Source organism: Bos javanicus, chromosome X, assembly GCF_032452875.1.
Source record: "Bos javanicus breed banteng chromosome X, ARS-OSU_banteng_1.0, whole genome shotgun sequence".
Taxonomy (NCBI): domain Eukaryota; kingdom Metazoa; phylum Chordata; class Mammalia; order Artiodactyla; family Bovidae; genus Bos; species Bos javanicus.
The window spans coordinates 31134286-31152421 of NC_083897.1; positions in this window are offsets into that span (position 1 = coordinate 31134286).

An 18136-nucleotide genomic window follows, 5' to 3' on the forward strand; every position below is an offset into this window, starting at 1 on the left:
TATGCACTCTTCAACAACTTGCCTTTCTTGCTTAAATGATGCTATTGCTGAGTACCTTTACTTCTTCAATGCACACACTCTATAATAAAGTTCTAATTCATTTCAATTTTATATAAAAAATATATATACACAAATGCAAAATGCTATTATTATTGTTATACTTGCTTTAAAAATGTTCATTTAGATTTACCCACATTTTCTACTCTTCTCATTCCTTATTCACTCATGTATTTCCACATCTCCAATGGGGATTACTTTTCTTTTGTGTGAATTTTACCCTGTATTGTAAATATGCACATAGAGAGTTTCCTGTTTATATTACTCTGAAACCTTTAATTTGCCTTTATTCTCTTTATATGCTTTGAAAATTTCTCAGCTATTAGCTCTTCAAATACTGTCCTGTGATCAGTCTTTGATATTAATTTTAAATATATTCAAGCTTCTCATTGTATCCTCTATCTCCAACCATCTGTTCTGTATTTTCCATCCTTTTTGTGTGTTTCACTTTGGATTATTTATTTTAAATTACTCTCTAATTCACTCACAAATTCTCTCTTAAACTGTCAAACCCCTACTTTGTAAGAACCTGATTTCACTTGCTGTGTTTTTTTTTCTATTCTAGGCTTTCTATTTGGTTCTCTTTCAAACCTATGTCACTTTTTATTTTGATACTTTCTAGTCCTCTTCAGAGATTTTTAATTTGGTCTCATCTGGAAGGTCCCCTGGAGAAGGAAATGGCAACAACCCACTCCAGTATTCTTTCCTGGGAAAACCCATGGACAGAGGAGCCTGGTGGGCAACAGTCCGTGGGGTCACTAAGAGTCAGACACAACTGAGCAACTAGTACTTTCACTAAGTTTTAATCATATGAATCTATGTAGTGAAAACCCATCTTGAAATGTAAGACAGGAATTCTATTTGTATATTTTGTTCTTTCTGCTGTTTCATGTTCATATCATCTTGTTTCCTATTGTGTGTAGTTATATTCTGTTGAGTATTGAACACTTTATTTCAAAAATTATAAGTAGATGTTAATTTCTTTAGGAAAATGATAACTTCCTCAAGAGAAGTTTTTGTTTCTGCCAGGTGCCTTCCATTGCTTGTAAACCTGGGATCACCTTAACCCAATTTGAGATTTGGGGGACAAATCTCACAGAACTGACTGCCATCTGTGCAAGGATCCTTCTTCTTCCCGTTTACCATTACTTTTAGGATGCTTCTTTCCATGTTCTCAGTCTAAAGAAGGGGTAATCAAACTGCAGCCCACAGGTCAAACATGGCTGACAAGCCAATTCCAATGCAAAGCCTGCTTTTGCATGATCCATGGCGAAGGACATTTTTTACATTTTGGAAGGGTTATGAAAAACAATCAAAAGGCAAGATGAATTGGAGACCATGGCCTGCAAAGATATAATTATCTGGCTCTCTACAGAGAAAGTTTGCCAACCCTGGTCTAACACACCCTTTGTTAGATTCTGTACCCCAAACCTTTTTCCCGTAGACCTGAAAGGCTTTTAAAAAGAGACTTAGCATCTTGGTTACCTATTCCAAATCACTGGCAAACTCTCCCAGGGAGAAAGGCAGTCTTGAATGACAGGACACTTCCCTGTTTCCCTGTCTTCCCCCATATCTTTGCCGGGTAATTATTATGATTTTAAACTCCTTTATGCTTTTAAAAAGATAATTTTAAGAGGTGGATTAAATGTAAACATCGTGTTGAAAAAAAAAGGTGGGTATGAATTACCCAGTCCACCGTTACCCTAAAGGAAAGTCAATCCTTTTTTCAGCTCTGTCTTCCGATTTGTTAATTAACTATATTAATTTAATTTTACAGGTAATCATTAAATGCATTGAGTTTTAAACTTCAATTGTTCCTTTATTACTATAAAGTATTTCATTGTTTTTCAAAGCTTCTTGATAACCTTTATAATCTTATGCTCATATTTTTAAACTTTTATTGAATATATTTAAATATAATAAATATGCTTTTAAATTTGGTATCTGATAATTCCAACATCTAAAGTTTTTTAGTTTCTGAATCTTCTACCATTTCAGGTGAGTTTTGTTCATAGTTCCTTAATTTTTAGCATGTTTTGAGTATTTTTTTCTGTGAACTCACATTTCTTTGAATTTTAATCTATGTGAATTCTTTGAATACTAGAAATATGATAGAATATATGCCCTGAATGACCCTTCCACTGAAAGTAACTAATAATGCTGAATGGATTTATATATATATATATATATATATATATATATATACACACGTGTGTGTATGTATAATATACGCATATATATACATATACTATATATAATATACACATGTATGTATGCGTATTTTATATATGTGTGTATTTGTATATAGATTTTTTATGTATTTAAATGTATCAGTTATGTATTTAGATGACTTCCCTATAGCTCAAATGGTAAAGAATCTGCCTGCAATGCAGGAGACCAGGGTTCGATCCCTGTGTCAGGAAGATCCTCTGGAGAAGGGAATGGCAATCCACTCCAGTATTCTTGCCCAGAGAATCCCATGGACAGAGAAGCCTGGAGGGCTACAGTCCATGGGGTCTCAAAAAGTAGGACACAACTGAGCGAGTAACACACACATAAATATATCAGTGAGCAGGAAAGTAAGTAAAGAATATACAAAGTGAGAATGAGAACTTAGAAAGGTAAATCTATATGAAAGTTAATCAGTGAACACTTAGTTGTTCATTGCTCAATCTACATAAATGTGGCAGCCCTAGATAAAAAGGTAAGATGTCCTGTCACAAGTCATATGAATAGAATATTGAAATCTTAGTTTCAGTCCTGAAGTTCAGGCAAGTCTTCAAAGAACAATTGCAACAATAATAAAAATTATGTACATATTTTACAAGAGGCTAAATATTGCCATTAATTATCAAGTGATAGTTAATGACTGCCCCATAATAGCATAGCCTATGTGGATAAGATTGATGAAGTTCACTCAAATCCAGTTCTCTTTCCCAGGTGCGTAGAAGAATGCATTTCTCATTCATCTTGCATTAAAGGGGGGACATGTGAATGAAATGTGTTTTAGTGAATGAAATATGTTTTAGTGAATGAAATATGAGAAGTGATGTTTGTCATTTCAGGGCTCAAGCATTTAAAAGCCTCTGCACAATCCTCCAGCTCTCTACTTCTGCCTCATTTTGGAGGACATACTGAAGTGACGGAGCCAGAAAATGGTCAGCTTGATTCCTAAGTCACTTCATGGAGTAGACCTAGCCAGGAGAGTCATTTGACTTAAGTTATACTGCACGTGCAAGAAAAAAAGCTGTTGATGTGAAATCATTATGTTTTCAGGGCTAATTTGTTACTGTAGCGTAGCCTAGCATTTTATCAATGGATTCCACCCTCCAAAAGCCAAAACCACAGATATTTACCCTGGAACATTACAGGCATTATGTTAATAACAGCAGCAGAAGCAGGGGTTACAACTAGCTTTTGTTTTTGCCAAACCTCATGCTAAGCGCTTTGCATGCTTTGGTTCTTCCATCTCCACCACCACCCTATGACATAGGTACTATTAATATCCCTCTTTAAACTTATGAGGAACCTAGATCTTAGATAAAAGGAACTTCTCCACAATCCCAGAGCATAGAAGTTGTTCTGGACAACCATAAATCCCATGCTTATTCTTTCTTTCATCCAAGAAGTATTTATTCAGGTCTTACCCAGTGCTGGGCACTTGACCACAGCATCTACTGAGCCTAGGAAATGAGACAGATACTCTCACTTACCTCACAGAGGAACCTGTCTAATTACATACAGCACATAAAATCACACACAAATGCTCACATACACACAAGCATATGTTTTCACACATAGTAACACACAGGTTGTTTCTTGGATTACCTCACATACGCACAGACCAAAGATACAACTATTCTTTTGCACTCATCAGACAAGCGCCAGGCACTGGGAATTCAAAGTCAATAGTCATGGTCCCAATTCTTAAAAGAGATTACCTTTTAGAAAAAAATCAATCAAATCATCTTCCTCCTGGAAGAATGGTTAAGTGGGGGCTATGAAAAAATCCAGAAGACGAGATGGTTGGATGGAATCACTGACTCCATGAACATGAGTTTGAGCAAGCTCCGGGAGATGGTGAAGGACAGGGAAGCCTGGCGTGCAGCAGTCCATGGGGTCACAAAGAGTTGGAAATGACTGAGTGACTGAACAACAACAACAACAATGAAAAAATCAACAAGATGAACTCAAATTTTTATTACACTTATAAGTATCACCTCAAACTTTGTCCAACAAATACTTAAGACTCATATACCCTCTGTGAAATCAACAGAATTCTGGATATTTTAATAAACCCTAATAAACGCAAACCGACAGTTACAGCTCATTCCTCCTAGAATGGAGATATTCTCACCCTTCGACAACTTCTTCAGTCTTTGCAAGGAATCTCAGGCCCAGGTCATAAAAATACTATTACTACTAACCATGATGTGCTAAGCAATTAATAATAATAACAATGTGCTAAGCAATTACATAAACAATGTACATTTTTTATTACATGTCCATTTATAACATGTACCTTGTTTATTACATGTACGTTGTTTATTACATGTACATTTATAACAATGTACATTAATAAAGATACATAAAATAATAACAATGGTAATAATGTACTGGGTTTCCCTGGTGGTGCAGTGGTAAAGGATCGACCTGTCAATGCAGGAGATGCAGATTTGATCCCTGGGCTGGGAAAGATCCCCTGGAGTAGAAAATGGCAACTCACTTCAGTATCCTTGTATGGAAAATCCCATGGACAGAGGAGTCTGGTGGGCTACACTCCGTGGGGTTGAAAAGGGTCTGACACAAGTGAGCAACTGAGCACACACAATGATGTACTAAGCAACTAATTAAGATATAGATCACACATATATATACTCATTTCATTCTCATATCAATCCTATGAGGGAACTGCTTGCAATTATTCCTTATTTTAGAGATAAGAAAACTAGAGAGCAGAGGTTAAAGGATTTTTCAGAGATGACATAGCTTGCATCCCCAACACCCATATACACCTGCTTTTGTCCCAATCTGTATAGTTTAAAAAAACCTGACATGTAAATAAATGGGAGTTAAATCATTTAAACTGACCTGGAAATTCAGATCATATTCAAAAATATTACCAGGCAATATATTAAGCCCATCTTCTTTCAAAGAATCCAGTCTGTTCCACAACCTAATAAATATATGATCTTCATCCCACCTAATGACAATAGGTGAAGGAAATGGCAGCCCACTCCAGTGTTCTTGCCTGGAGAATCCCAGGGACAGGGGAGCCTGGTGGGCTGTCATCTCTGGGGTCGCACAGAGTCGGATACGACTGAAGCGACTTAGCAGCAGTAGCAGCAATGACAATACAGGAGACACGGATCAAGACTATCCCTAAGAAAAAGAAATGCAAAAAGGCCAAATGGCTGTCTGAGGAGGCCTTACAAATAGCTATGAATAAAAGAGAAGTGAAAAGCAAAGGAGAAAAGGAAAGATATATCCATTTGAATGCAGAGTTTCAAAGAATAGCTAGGAGAGAAAAGAAAGCCTTCCTCAGCAATCAATCCAAAGAAATAGAGGAAAACAATAGAATACGAAAGACTAGAGATCTCTTCAAGAAAATTAGATACCAAGGGAACATTTCATGCGAAGATGGGCTCAATAAAGGACAGAAATGGTAGGGACCTAACAGAAGCAGAAGATATTAAGAAGAGGTGGCAAGAATATACAGAAGAACCATACAAAAAAAGATCTTCACGACCCAGATAATCACGATGGTGTGACCACTCACCTAGAGGCAGACATCCTTGAATGTGAAGTCAAGTGGGCCATAGGAAGCATCACTATAAACAAAGCTAGTGGAAGCAATGGAATTCCAGTTGAGCTATGTCAAAATTCTAAAAGGTGATGCTGTGAAGGTGCTGCACTCAATATGTCAGCAAATTTGGAAAATGCAGCAGTGACCACAGGACTGGAAAAGGTCGATTTTCATTCCAATCCCAAAGAAAGGCAGTGCCAAAGAATGCTCAAATTACTGCAAAATTGCACTCATCTCACATGCTAGTAAAGTAATGCTCAAAATTCTCCAAGCCAGGCTTCAGCAATACGTCAACCATAAACTTCCAGATGTTCAAGCTGGTTTTAGAAAAGACAGAGGAACCAGAGATCAAACTGCCAACATCTGTTGGATCATAGAAAAAGCAAGAGAGTTCCAGAAAAACATCTATTTCTGCTTTGTTGACTATGCCAAAGCCTTTGACTGTGTGGATCACAATAAACTGTGGAAAATTCTGAAAGAAATGAGAATACCAGACCACCTGACCTGCCTCTTGAGAAATCTGTATGCAGGTCAGGAAGCAACAGTTAGAACTGGATATGTAACAACAGACTGGTTCAAAATAGGAAAAGGAGTACATCAAGGCTGTATCACAGAAGGCAACAGCACCCCACTCCAGTACTCTTGCCTGAAAAATCCCATGGATGGAGGAGCCTGGTGGGCTGCAGTCCATGGGGTCGCTAAGAGTCGGACATGACTGAGCGACTTCCCTTTCACTTTTCACTTTCATGCTTTAGAGAAGGAAATGGCAACGCACTCCAGTGTTCTTGCCTGGAGAATCCCAGGTATGGGGGAGCCTGGTGGGCTGCCATCTATGGAGTCACACAGAGTCAGACATGACTGAAGCGACTTAGCAGCAGCAGCAGCAGCAAGGCTGTATATTGTCACCCTGCTTATTTAACTTATATGCAGAGTACATCATGAGAAACGCTGGGCTGGAGGAGCACAAGCTGGAATCAAGATTGCCAGGAGAAATATCAATAACCTCAGATATGCAGATGACACCACCCTTATGGCAGAAAGTGAAGAGGAACTAAAGAGCCTCTTGATGAAAGTGAAAGAGGAGAGTGAAAAGTTGGCTTAAAGCTCAACCTTCAGAAAACTAAGATCATGCCATCCCGTCCCGTCACTTCATGACAAATAGATGGGAAAACAGTGGCTAACTTTATTTGGGGGGGGGGGCAAAATCACTGCAGATGGTGACTGCAGCCATGAAATTAGAAGACGCTTACTCCTTGGAAGGAAAGTTATGTCCAACCTTGACAGCATATTGAAAAGCAGAGACATTACTTTGTCAACAAAGGTCCGTCTAGTCAAAGCTACGGTTTTTCCTGTAGTCATGTATGGATGTGAGAGTTGGACTCTAAACAAAGCTGAGCACTGAAGAATTGATGCTTTTGAACTGTGGTGTTGGAGAAGACTCTTGCAAGTCCCTTGGACTGCAAGGAGATCCAACCAGTCCATCCTAAAGGAGATCAGTCCTAGGTATTCATTGGAAGGACTGACGTTGAAGCTGAAACTCCAATACTGTGGCCAACTGATGCGTAGAGTTGACTCACTGGAAAAGACTCTGATGCTGGGAAAGATTGAGGGCAGGAGGAGAAAGGGACGACAGAGGATGAGATGGTTGGATGGCATCACGGACTCAATGAACATGGGTTTGTGTGGACTCCAGGAGTTGGTGATGGACAGGGAGGCCTGGCGTCCTGCGGTTCATGGGGTCACAAAGAGTCGGACACGTCTGAGCAACTGAACTGAACTGGATTCTGTTTGCCAGGAGTTTATCTTTTAGTACACCTATAGTGTCTGACATCCTTTATGCAACTCTTCAGCGGTTTTTATATCAATTCACAGTGTATTATCAGCAATTTATCACAAATATTGACTACAAATATTAGGAAAACATTAGTTGTGACCATGAATTAATGGGAAAATTCTTTATCAACAATGGCATCTGTTGCATTTCCTCTGTGAGTTAAAGTGTTGAAAGTTTATGATCTTCGTTTTAGTGTCACAGTAAAGTAGGAATAAAGCTTTGGGTTTGGTATCCTTATGCTTAGCATGACAATAAGTATCAATTGGCCTTCATCAAGTACTACATTTCTATATTTCTAGAGTAGTAATAGGCTGTGGTAGCAAATACACTTCAAAATTTCAGGAGCTTATCAAAACACAAGTTAATTTTTTGTTCATATAATAGTGCAAATTTGGTGTATCTGTTTTAGTAGCACCTTTCCTTCATGCAATCATGCAAGGACCCAGGTTCCTTTTAATCTGTGGCTCTGTCATCCTCTCAGATCTTACTACTTCTATCCAGTCAATGAGATAGAGAAAGAGGAAAGAAATGGCCCATTTGTTTTATAAAACCTTGATCCCAAAGTGATATACATCATTTTCACTCCCATTCCACTGTAAGAATTAGTCACTGGCCACAACTAGAGGCAACGGAGTTTGGAAAATATAGTCTTCTGCTGGCCAGTCATGGCCCAGCAACACTAGAGGGGACATGAATTATGTTGTGCAGTATGGCAGTTAATCTCCAGAGAGAGCTCAAAATGAACCATGCCTCACACTATTCATGCCTTTGACTAGCCCCCTCCCACACTGAACTTGGGTTGTCCTGCATCTTGCTTTAATCAACAGAACACAGCAGAAGTGACCCTTGGCCTTTTCTGGAACAAAACCTTAAGAAGGCCTTGCAGCTTCTGCTCCTGTGCCCCTTGATGTGCTGAACCACAAGGTGAAATATCAAGAAACTCTGATAACGAGACCATGTGGAAAGGCCACCTGAAACAGGAATGAGCCAGGTATCCCACCATCCTCTGCAAGCCCAGCCTGCAGCCATCCCCCTCAAGGAGCCAAACTGTGTAAGTGAAGATCTCTTGTATGTTTTAGCCCCAACCATCATCTGACTGTGGATGTGTGACAGATCCCAAGAAAGTCTAACAGAAGAATCACCAGGCAGAGCCAATCAATCTATAGAATCATGAGAGATAATAAGATGGCTGCTATGTGAAGCCACTAAGTTTGAGGTGGTTTGTTATCCAGCAATAGATAACTGGAGACACAGCTAGCCCTCTTTGCTAAAGTTTCCAAACAAATGACCATCTCTTACTTTAAAGGTTTTTCCTGACAAAGATCAGAAATCTGAATTTTCTCAGAAGGGAAAAAAAAAATTAAAGACTAAAACTATAATACCAAAAAAAAAAAAAAAAAAAAAAGGAAGAGATATCACTTTGCTGACAAAGGTCTGTACAGTCAAAGCTATGGCCTTTTCAGTAGTCATGTACAGATGTGAGAGTTGGACCATAAAGAAAGCTGAGCACCGAAGAATGGATGCTTTTAAACTGTGGTGCTGGAGAAGACTCTTGAGGGTCCCTTGGACTGCAAGGAGATCAAGCCAGTCAATCCTAAAGGAAATCAGTCCTGAATATTCACTGGAAGGACTGATGCTGAAGCTGAAGCTGAAGCTCCAATACTTTGTGGAAAAGACCCTGATGCTGGAAAAGATTAAGGGCAGGAGAAGGGGACAACAGAGGATGGTATGGTTGGATGGCATCACCGACTCGATGGACATGAGTTTGAGCAAGCTCTGGGAGTTGATGAAGGACAAGGAAGCCTGGTGTGCTGCAGTCCATGGGATTACAAAGAGTCAAACGTGACTTAGCAGCTGAACAACAACAACAACCTAAATGGCTGCATGACAATGTTCTTTGCAGAGTCAAGCAATTTTCTTTGAGAATGGAGGGACTTGCTAGTTTTGTTCTAATGCTACTTCATAAGTAGCTATTTAGACTTCTTACTTGTAAGCTCAGCTAAGGGTAAACGCAGCAGGGAAGAAAAAGGAAAGAGAAACTAGGATAAGGAGAAGAAAAGCGGAGATGGAAAGGAGAGAGTTCATGAGTTGCCAAGCAAACCTCATGAGGAAGAAATGTAAAAAAGAAAACCATAGAAGAAAAAACTACCTATCAAGTCAAGATCAAAGAAATTTAATGGCATAGGATATAGTTCAAAATGGGAGAGTGAAAGAAAGAGGAATAGTGTATTTATCTTAGGGTGGTCTAATTTATAATAATATGAACTGAGTATATTTATTTCTCTGCAGTGTGGAATAGGGCTTCCCTTGTAGCTCAGTTGGTAAAGAATCTGCCTGCAGTGCAGCAGACCCGGGTTTGACCCCTGGGTTGGGAAAATCCCCTGGAGAGGAAATGGCAACCCACTCCAGTATCCTTGCCTGGAAAATCTCATGGACAGAGGAGGCTGGTGGGCTGCAGTCCATGGGGTAGCAAAGAGTCGGGCACAACTAAGCAACTAACACTTACTTAATGTGGAAGAATTTCCCATAATAATAGCCAGTTTTGAAAGAATTTTCCCTTGAAACTTCCAAATCTATTTAGCGTTTCTCTGTACCCTACTGCATGTTTGGCATACACTTGAAATAGTAGCAGCCTCAGTTCAAGTTCAAGGATTGACATATTCCATGCATTGAAATCCCACAGACCAGGATGAACCCTATATGAAGAGTCCTAACCGAATGACATTATCTTGATGAATTATCAAGGTAGGTCAAATGTCTGGACTTTAATTTTGTAGGCTCTGAAATCTGATTTTATCTTTTATTAGCCCATTTGAAATGGAATGAGTTCATCTCTGAAGGGCAAAGTCACATTAAACAAATTCGCAGATACTTATAAAACCAGAGGCCAGTGTGTTAATTTGTAATGACTCATATTTATCAATAGAACATTGTTTGCTAAGCTTCTACCACTAACGACACAAACAGCCCTTGTAAGAACATATTCTTTTGTTGATGTCTTACTATGAGGCTACATTCAAATCCTGCCCACCCATGAATTACTGTTTTACCTTCAGGTGGCTTTGCATGCCATATCTCCTTTATTCAAAGACACCTATCATTGAAATGTACTACCGATTTAATAAGAGCACAAGGCAAATAAAAGAAATGCTCTGTTGAATGTAGACTTTAAATTGATTGCATGTGGCATGCAGGCATTAGGGATACATTATTTGTACTTCACCCTGGGTAGAGAATCATGGGTTACATTTCCTGACTACACACTATGCACCAAACATTTTGCTAGGCTCTAAGGCTACAATGGCACCCCACTCCAGTACTCTTGCATGGAAAATCCCATGGACGGAGGAGCCTGGTGGGCTGCAGTCCATGGGGTCGCTAAGAGTCGGACACGACTGAGCGACTTTACTTTCACTTTTCACTTTCATGCATTGGAGAAGGAAATGGCAACCCACTCCAGTGTTCTTGCCTGGAGAATCCCGGGGACGGGGGAGCCTGGTGGGCTGCCGTCTATCGGGTCGCACAGAGTCGGACACGACTGAAGCGACTTAGCAGTAGCAGCAGCAAGGCTACAACAGTGAGCAAAAACATACACGATGTCTGCCCTCATGGAGCTTGTATTCTAGTGGAAGAGTTAGATATCACATCAATCACAATACAGAATGAGAAACTGTAATGAATGCCATTAAGGAAGCCAATGGGATGTTATAAAAGACAAATTGAATAGATCAAAGAATGGACAAGTTAAGCTATGGCCTAGAAGTTAGGTAAAATCCAGCAGATAATGAACTTTCCCAAAAGATGGGCTCCACAAAACCCCTGAGACAGGAAAGAATTTGTCGTGTTGAAGGAACTAAGAGGCAGCCAGTCTAGATGGAGCCAAATGGACACCAGGGAGTGGTATAGGAGATAAATGGGTTTTGGAGAAACTTTGGCTTTTAGGGACCATGAGTGAGATCAGGTCCCATTGGAGAATTTTGAGAAGAACGGGAACAGGATCTGACTGAAGTTGTTGAAGGATCCCTTTGGCTACTATATGCAGGACAGACTGAAGGGGAGCAGGTGGGGAAAAGGGAGTTTGGCGAGTGGCAACCATGCATGACAGGATAATGGCTCAGACAAGACAGCAAAGGGAAGGTTGGGATGTGGGATGGAGGTCAGATACTTTTAGGAAATAGGATTGACAAGGCAATATCCACTCACTTGATGCTACTGATCAATACCTTCTCAAACGTATCAACTAGTGGCTTCAGTCCACATGCTTTCAGCTTTGAAAATAGCAGGCATTCAAGAAATACGTATTGAGTTGAACGTCTTGAACATTAGGATCTACTCTTGAATCCATACCATATGTAGTGAAAGAAACAGCGACAGGCCTTCCTCACGCCTCTAGGATTAGTGCTTGGGTCTAAAGGTAGAGGGTGGTGAGAAGAGAAGGCCCTGGAGTAGACAGAGGGGCCTGTCTGGGAGTCCCTCTGCCTAGTCATGTCCTGATTTTGTGTTCTGATTTGAGTGGAAGAAGGGAATAGGATGCCTCAGCAGTGCCCCTTTCCAAAGAGCCAAACACATCCTTCTGAGCACAGACTGTGTTTCTCAGGGCATCATCACACTGGGATGCCAAGTAGATTTTTTAGAGGTCTCAAGTTGTCAAATTCTTTCATCCTCACCATGTATTTGTTTGCAGCCAGCAATTAGCAAGACTTTCAACCCCACCCCCGCCCCCATTCCTCTTTATCATTTTCCCAGGAAGCCCACATCAGACAGCCCCAAGAGAGCTAGAACCCGTGAAAGCCAACTATCAATGCCTGTAGCTTGTTGGGGACATTTGTGAGGGACACCTGTGGGGACCCTCTGTCTACCTTCTTTAGGCACAGAGCTCAAATCCCTTCCTTTCCTGTTTGAAATCTTTTCCTATTATTTTAGACTTTTCCTTCCTAAACCAATTGTATAATGCTTAGGGTCTTTATGTTCTGAGCATCCACATTTTTTCTGCCTCTTCCAGTTCTCTTTTTAATTTCTCAAATATCTCCAGTAGGTGGGCGTGAAAAGAAAATGACAAACATACCTTCCCTAAAAATGCAATAATAGAGACAGGCAGTTGAATTGAAAACACTTTGGAAACTAAGCCCTACACAAACATATGGGGTGGTGGTGGTGATGATTATGATGGCAATGTGGTCCTGATATCAATGCTATTTTGAAAAAACTTTTTATTTTATATTGCTATTGATCAAATAAATTACCATGGCTGATGGCAAAGCCCCAACTTTTCTTTCTGCAATGCCCATTACCTCCTTATTAAGGCTTTGAGAACAAACAAAACAATACAACCACTGAACCAACAATTCCTTAAGCAAATCAGGGGAAATATAGTGCTAGTGCTATACGCCACTCAAGCTGTTTCCAATCACATGGTTACTGGACAGTCTGTCAGCTGCATCCGAATCTGAGAACTGAGGATGCTTGACTCTTGCAACTGACCTTGACAAATTCCATCCACTCACTCCTAGGAACAATGTTCTCTACAAGCCACAAGTGAATAGAATTATAGAGCGGAACTACTAAATCATACATTTACATCAAACCAGGTTGAGAAGGCATTCATTTGTTTCATAACATGTTTTTCTATTTCAACTAAAAAGGCACTTTCTTAATAGCCCTCTCTTCGAGGTGTTATCAAAGTGAAGGCTTTTCCAAGAAGCCAAGTCCAAGAAGGAGAGAGGTGAAGCGCACATTCCAGGGAGGCTGTTAGATCCCCTGTGCTGCCCTCCTCACAGGAGCACCTCAGCAAATCCAAGCCTCTCCTCTTGATGAAAAACCATCAAGTACTCTCTGTTTTTCTATAAGATCATTTGAAGGAATGCAAAATTGGAGTGGGATTTGTTCTTCAAGGATGAGAACATTTCCTTTGTGGTTTCAGTGAATGCAATGCCAAGTGTGAATCAGGCAAGATCTAGGAGAGCCATAAGACTTTGATAAATGTGTTGAAATAACGTAAAGGAATCTCACAGAAACACATTTATGGTTCCTTTTCTGGACAGGAAAAAACTGGACCATTTGACATTCCAATTCAAAATCATTTAGTGAACCCCAGGTTAGGTCCCATGCACTCCACTGGGCCCAGGATTCTGCTCTAATTTGCAGAGCCCAAGACAAAATGAAAATACAGGGTCTCTCGTTCAAAAATCATTATGAGTTTTAAGACGGTGACAGCAGAGCATTAAACCAAATGAGAGACTCCCCTAAGCGTAGGGCCCTGTGTGATTGCAAAGGTTGCATTCCCTGGTTGGGGCTCCTTAATAACACAGGGCTGCTGCTGCTGCTAAGTCGCTTCAGTCGTGTTCGACTCTGTGAGACCCCACAGCTGGAAGCCCACCAGGCTCCCCCGTCCCTGGGATTCTCCAGGCAAGAACACTAGACACCACTCTTTCCCTCTAGGAATTTAGAGTCTAGTAGAGAAGACAAAGAATAAACAGGAGATTATATGGACACTACTATAGACTGAATGTTTGTTTTCCCCTCAAAGTCATATGCTGAAACCTAACCCCAATGTGATGCTATTTGGAGGTGGGGCTTTTGAGAAGCAACGAGGTCATTAGGGTAGACTTCTCCTGAACTGGATTAGTGTCTTTACAAAAGAGACTCCTGAGAGCTCCCTTGTCCCTTCTTATATGTGAAGACACAGCAAGAAAACAGCCATCTATGAACAAGGAAGAGGGGCCTCACCAAAGCCATGGTATCTGCCATCACCTTGACCTTGTACTTCCCAGCCTTTTTAACTGTGAGAAATAAATGTTTATTGGTTAATCCACAAAGTGTATGGTATTTTTGTTACAGCAGCACAGATGAACCTAGACAGAGGCATTCATTCATTCAACAAACATTTATTGAGCATCTACTATGTACCAAGTATTGGGATAGGTGCCTGGGATATAATCATAAATATCTAGACTTGGTCCTACAGTTCATTGAGAAAATTTAGCAAGCACTCATAATGAAGTATGGGATTAGCTATGACTGGAGCACTCAGAAAGAATATCTAGTCCAGTGAGGACAGGAGTCAGATAGGAAATTAAGGAAGGCTTCCTGCAAGGGTTGGAGAGGGGAGTTGTAAGACATGTTTTTCAATTTAGACTTTATTCTAAGGACAATGGAAAGACATTGAAATTTTCCAATAGAGGTGGGACACAATGATTGTAAAACCACTCTGGCTACTGTGCGGATTGAAGGCAAGGAAAGCACAGTTTATTTGAGGACTAATACTATGAAAGGGAAAAAAATGTACATTTCTGTCTTCCTGTTAATGGTTAATGAGCAAAAGTGGCCTTACTTATCTGCTAAGGAAAGAAGCAACACCTAAGGTTTAATTTGTTTTGTTGTAAGCCAAACTTGGCCACAAATAATGGAAATAAGTTTGTGTATGTGTGTGTGTGTGTGTGTAGTGTGTACATCCACATATGATAAACCTTAGGATATTATCAAAATTCATCATTAACTTTTCAAAAACATGTATTTCGCCAGATTTGTAAGTATTACAATGCACATATTAAAATAAACATAGTACCCAGATAGGTTGTAGGCTAGATCAAGTCATTTTTCAGCCAGGGAGCAGATATCTTATTTTTGTTTCCACTGGTACACTCTTTGCAGATAATAGATGTTCAACAAATGCTTGCTAACCAATATTCATCTTCTTGGTATTTCAGAGCATTGCTCCATATGATTTAACATAAGACTACATGGTCCTGCTCACAAGCTGTTTCTCCATATTAGTTATCTGACATAGTCAAAGAATGTTTGCTATAGTATCTGAATGTTTTAAAAGAAGTTCTTGATGGGAATATCCTTTTCAATCAGTGACAGATGTGCTTTGGGCCATATTATATATTAATAGCCTGTCTGAAGAGATACATGGTTTGCAATGTGACTAGTCCAGGCTGGGATGGGGTGAAGTGACAACGGCAGTCGCTCAGTCATGTCTGACTCTTTGTGACCCCATGCGTTGTGGCCTATCAAGCTCCTCCTCTGTCCATGAGATTTTTCCAGGCAAGAATACTGGAGTGGGTTGCCATTTCTTTCTCCAGGGGATCTTCCTGACCCAGGGATCGAACTCGGGTCTCCTGCATTGAAGGCAGACTCTTCCATCTGAGCCACCAGGGAAGCCTGAGGGAGTAGAGTAACATATCTCTAGGAACTTGGACATAGGGAAAATAAGGTTCCCCTCTGAGAGTTCAACTTTAAAATCAATACAGAGTGAATCAGAGCAGGGATATGCTGTCACCTTTAAGACACAGAAAGTCTCTCAAGCCTGCAAGACTAGACAATAAACAGGTTGAACCCCTTGATATGACTAAAGAGAGGACATGTCCTTTAGAAAATGGCTTGGTTCCCTACAGAAGCAGAAGACATTAAAGAGTAGAGAAGGCAAACATTAGCAGTATCGTCCAAACTCTCCCATAAGCCAAGAGTTTTTAACCCCATTCTTAGAGTGAAGATGAATGTCTGAAAGTATAATATATTTATAAACTATATTATAACATAAATATAATATATATTAAGGTTATATATTTAATGGTGAAGGATCCGCCTGCCAATGCAGGAGACACAAGAGACTCAAGTTTGATCCCTGGCTCAGAAAGATTCCCCTGGAGGAGGAAATGGCAACCCACTCCAGTATTCCTACCTGGAAAATTCCATAGACAGAGAAGCCTGGTGGGCTACAGTCCATGGGGTCGCAAACAGTTGGACATTATTGAGCACTCACACACACACACACACACACACACACACACAACTCATTCACTAGGTTTTGGTTCAATTCTCACAATATAACCTTCTTATTATGGTTTTGCTTCCCATGGAGACCAGCCTTTAGGCACCATTCTCAACCTTGGTTGTACACTGGAATAAGCTAGGTAACATTAAAAAAACACACACAGATGCTTGAGTTCTACCTCAAAGATTCTAATTTAATTGATCTGCAAAATGGTCTGGGCATAAAGATTTTAAAAGCTCCTCAGGGGACTCTAATATGCAACAAGTGTGTGAATCACTGACTTATTGGAAGAGAATATGTAGTTTATATTCTCAGACTTACAGGGCTCTAGGTCCTGTCAAAGTGGAAGGTATGTGTTCCAATCCACAAACTCAAGTTTGGTAAAAACTAATTACCTCTATTTTTTCCATATCTATAATTAATTGCTATTTTGAGTCCCAGGTGGTGGAAATTTAAACTTGCCCCCCTCCCTTTCTCCTGAGTTGTCAAAATTGGTGAGAAGACATTGGCATGATCACACCCTGTCCTTGGTCTCATTTTGCCATACTAACAGCCACTGAGCTGTTTTCATTTTTATCCGGTCTTTGATCATCTGTTAACACAGGTCGCTACCACATCTTCCTTCCAAGCCCTGACTACGGAGTTCTCCAGGTTTACCAGTTCTCTATGCCATGTCTGTGTAGCCCTCAGGTACTTAAGAAGAATCTTGCTGCTGCTGTACTACCTAGGATATTCTGAGGCTTTCCTCAAGCCTGTGCACTTACCTCACCATTCACACATTTCTACCTGGAGGCCCCTCTGCTTCACTGGACTTGATCTGGGAAAGAGGAGGAGGAAGCACAGGTCTCGTCTGTTTTCCAATTCCCCCAAACTGTTGAAAATTATGACTGTGCTCATCCACCACTGGGACTCAACCTAAAAAGGCAGGCAGAAGACCACCCACTAAAACCCAAGCTGTCTTTGATTTCCCATTGACTTCCTCTCCCTCAGTCTGAAGACTCCTCAGCCAGAGCAGACAGTTTCTGCTCTCATCAAAGGCAAATCAAGCACTCAGTGTTCCTGCTCCAGCTCTTTTTTCCCACCCACCACCACTCCCAGAGCTCGGCTTCTGAAACTCAACAGCCAAGAACTGACTTCTCCAATTTAGTCTGTCACCTTTCTCCTCAGGCAAAGAATGGCGCAACTGTAGCAGACGAACTGAAGAGGAGAGGGGTTGTTGAAAATAAGAAGAGGTTAATTTTTCAAAAGTATTACCTTGCCATAACATTAACAATTCTCATTTTAAAGTAGGAAATTGGGATTTAAATCACAAATTGGATTTTCACATCAGTGTACCTCCAGTGATTCTTAGTCTTTGCATCATTCATGGGGCTCTTTAGGAATCTATGACAACTATAGACATTCCTTCAAGAAAAATACAGTGGACATATTTGCATATAATTTTCAGGTGCCCTGAGGTCATATGAATCCTGAGACTCCAAATGAAGAACTCCTGACCTAAAGGAAAAGAACGTGTTGGCCATGCCAGTGCACATCATCACCCCTGTGGAAGCTATTTCTCAGTGTACATTTATAACTGCTTGTTGTGCCTTTATATAGCAGTTTTATGAACTTGACCACTATGAATCCAACACTGAGACCTGAAACTGCTCTCAGTGAGCTA